Source organism: Cebus imitator, unplaced genomic scaffold (assembly GCF_001604975.1).
Source record: "Cebus imitator isolate Cc_AM_T3 unplaced genomic scaffold, Cebus_imitator-1.0 Scaffold101, whole genome shotgun sequence".
NCBI classification, from domain to species: domain Eukaryota; kingdom Metazoa; phylum Chordata; class Mammalia; order Primates; family Cebidae; genus Cebus; species Cebus imitator.
The window spans coordinates 5,628,247-5,631,987 of record NW_016107416.1 but is presented as its reverse complement, the minus strand read 5'-3'; positions in this window follow the sequence as shown (position 1 = coordinate 5,631,987).

The window sequence follows — 3,741 nt, the reverse complement described above, 5'->3', positions numbered from 1 at the left end:
ATACGTTGGGCCATTTTATACCCAAGTCACGTGAACTAGGGGACTAAGCCAAGTGGAGAAAGTTCTGGGCTTTTAATTTGTGGTCTGGTTTTCTGCTCTGCTCCGGATAAATAAGCCATTTAGCCACATGAAACCTCAGTGAGATATCTCACCTCTAAATTAGGAATTTGTGTTTTGAGAACGGCAATGAATAAATGACTCAAGTAGAATGTTTAATATAGCATTATTGAGCTATAGTTTACATGCCATAACATTTACTCATTTTAAGTGCACAATTTATAACAGAATTTTTACTACAAACAAGTAGAAAAGTAATGACACTTTTCTCAGTTCCCTTGGATCAGATTGAATCATATGAAAGTGTGGATATTTAACTGTTTTTGACCTACAATGTGATTCAATCATAACTGAAATGCCATTTTTTCAAATTTCTTGCAGAGCAAGAAAGTTTCCCAGAGAATTTTCCAGCTAATGAAATATCCTTCCACATTCCATATCTCTCTTTGAAGTAATCTGTAGTAAGATATGTTGTTGTATATAATTGATTCCTTTATACCTTCATTTTGAAACAATCTTTAACCTCTAAATTGGACAAAATTACCTTCCCTTTAGCAGAAACCACATCTTTATGTCTTTTCGATAAATTTTTCTTTAACCAAAAACACATTCTATTTTTTGTTGTTGTTTTTTTGAGATGTCATTTTGCTCCTTCGCCCAGGCTGGTCTGGAACTCCTGGGCTCAAGCGCTTCTCCCAACCCAGCCTCCTGAATAGCTAGGACTACAGGTGTGTGCTGTCACGCCCAGCTACTTAAAAACTTTTTTTTTTTTTTTTTTTTGTGCAGACAAGGTTTTGTCCAGACAAGGTTACCCAGTCTGGTCTCAAACTCCTGGGCTCAAGCAATTCTCCTACCTCGGCCACCCAAAGTGCTGGGATTATATGTATGAGCCACCGAGCCCAGCCTTCTCATACATTCTGTATGCAGAATTGCGTCTTTTATACCTAGTAGTTTTAATTTCATATATTAATTACATTTTTAACTCTTAGTAACCTTAACTTTCAATGAAAAACATAGAAATAAGCAATTTTGGTGGGGCACAGTGGCTCATGCCTGTAATCCCAACAATTTGGGAGGCTGAGGCAGGAGGATTGCTTAAGCCTTGGAGTCTGGGACCAGCTTAGGCCATGTAGCGAGACCTTGTCTCTACAAAATATTTAAAAGTTATCCAAGTGTGGTGGCACGCATCAGTAGTCCCAGCTGCTCAGGAGGCAGAGGTGGGAGGATTGCTTGAGCCCTGGAGGTGGAGGTTGTGGTGAGCCAAGATTGTTCCACTGTACTCCAGCCTAGGTGAGAGAGCAAGACCCTATCTCAAAAAAAAAAAAAAAAAAAAAGTTGTTTTTTTGTTTTTTTTTGGTTTTATTTTTATTTTTGAGACACAGTCTCAATCTCACCCAGGCTGGAGTGTAAGTGGCGTGATCTCTGCTCACTGCAACCTCCACCTCCTGGGTTCAAGCGATTCTCCTGCCTCAGCTTCCCAAGCAGCTGGGTCTATAGGCACAAGCCACCACGTCCAGCTGATGTTTTTGTATTTTTAGTAGCAACAAGGTTTTGCCATGTTGGCCAGGCTGGTCTCAAACACCTGGCCTCAGCTGATCCACCTACCTCAGCCTCCCAAACTGCTGGGATTACAGGCTTGAGCCACTGTGCCCAGCCTATTTTGTTTTATTTTGAGACAGGGCCTCACTCTGTTGCCCAGCCTGGGGAGCAGTGATCAAGGTTCATTGTAGCCTAGACCACCTGAGCTAAAGGAGGAGCACCTGGGACCAAGGCACATGCCACAACATTTGACTAATTTTTTTAAAGTTGTTATTTATAGGGCCAGGTGCCGTGGCTCACACCTATAATCCCAGAACTTTGGGAAGCCGAGGTGGGTGGATCACCTGACCAACCTGGCCAACATGGTGAAACCCCATCTCTACTAATAATACGAACATTAGCTGGGTGTGGTGGTGGGTGCCTATGGTCCCAGCTGCCTAGGAGGCTGAGGCAGGAGACTCACTTGAACCGCTGGGAGGCAGAGGTTGCAGTGAGCTGAGATCATGCCATTGTGCTCTAGCTTGGGCAACAGAGTGAGATCCCGTATCAAAAAAAAAAAAAAAAAAAAAGCATTTGTAGAGATGGGGTCACACTATATTGCTCAGGCTAGTCTTGAACTCCTGGGCTCAAGCGATCTTCCTGCCTTGGCCTCTCAAATTGCTGGGAGTTATAGGCATGAGCCACCATACCTGGCTGAAGTAAGCAATTTTATTTTATTTTTTCTTTTAATTTTATTTTGTATATAATTTGTATATATACATATACATATATATGTATATAATTTTTATTTATTTTTATTTTTTTGAGATGGAGTGTTGCTCTTTTTGCCCAGGCTGGAGTGCAATGATGCGATCTCAGCTCACTGTGACCTCTGCCTCACGGGTTCAAGTGATTTTCCTGGCTCAGCCTCCCGAGTTGCTGGGATTACAGGCATGTGCCACCATGCCTGGCTCATTTTGTATTTTTAGTAGAGATGGGATTTCTCCATGTTGGTCAGGCGGGTCTTGAACTCCCGACCTCAGGTAATCTGCCTGCCTTGGCCTCCCAAAGTGCTGGGATTAGAGGTGTGAGCCACCGTGCCCAGCTTCTTTTAATTTTAAAATAATTTTTAAAAATATAGAGATGGGATCTTGCTATGTTGACCAGGCTCGTCTGAAGCTCCTGGCCTCAAGTGATCCACCCACCTTGGCCTCCCAAAGTGCTGGGATTATAGGCATAAGCAATTTTAATTGTTATGTACCCAGGTGCAGAGCCCAGGACAAGGACAGAGCTGTAAAGACCATAGCTGGAGGATCTGATCCTTCACAGCATGGCTAAGAGGCAAGCTAAGCCAGAGAGAATGAGGCCATATTGGGGTTGGTTCTTCCCTGCAGCTGGTGGCCCAGGTACTGTGGACACACATATGTCTCCAGGCTTTACCATGGCCACCTGTCTAGACTACAGAATCGAAAGGTCAAAAGGAAAGACATAAACCCCACAGCAGGATGTTTGCAAGGCTTTGGTGGAACGCAGCCAGCTTGCAGTGTTAGCTCACAGACAAGTTCAGCAAGTATCAATAGTATCACAGAAGCAACAGTTTTACGACCTTAAAACATCTAGCAGAGACAGCATAAGTTTGTTTAATCCAAGGCAAAAATGTCTACATTAAACTTTGAAGACATTCTTATTTTACCCCAAAATTTAAAGCTAGCTTTTTACATGTGAGCATGGAAAGCATTTTGGCTAGTTATTTATGAGTACTCACTTATGTATACGTCAGTTTGGTATCCTGTAGACAACACACAAAAACATGTATACAAAAAAACAATAAATAGCTGGGCATGTTGGCACACACTTGTACTGTTAGCTGCTACTCTGGAGGGTGAGACATGAGAATTGCTTGAACCCGGGAAGCACAGGTTGCAGTGAGTTGCATTCACGCCACTGTTCTCCAGCCTGGGTGACAGAGTGAGACTCTGTCTCAAAAATAAATAAATAAAAACAAAAAACAAACCCTGCTTGTAACAAAGGTCACACAGAGATCATGTTGAAGGTTACCTAGGTCTCAGTTTTCCAAGCAGCTGTCCTCACTTTGGCTCTAGCACACTCTTTAAATTAGTTTTTGTGTCTCAGCCTCTTCTTTTTAGGTTGACATAAACAAATATA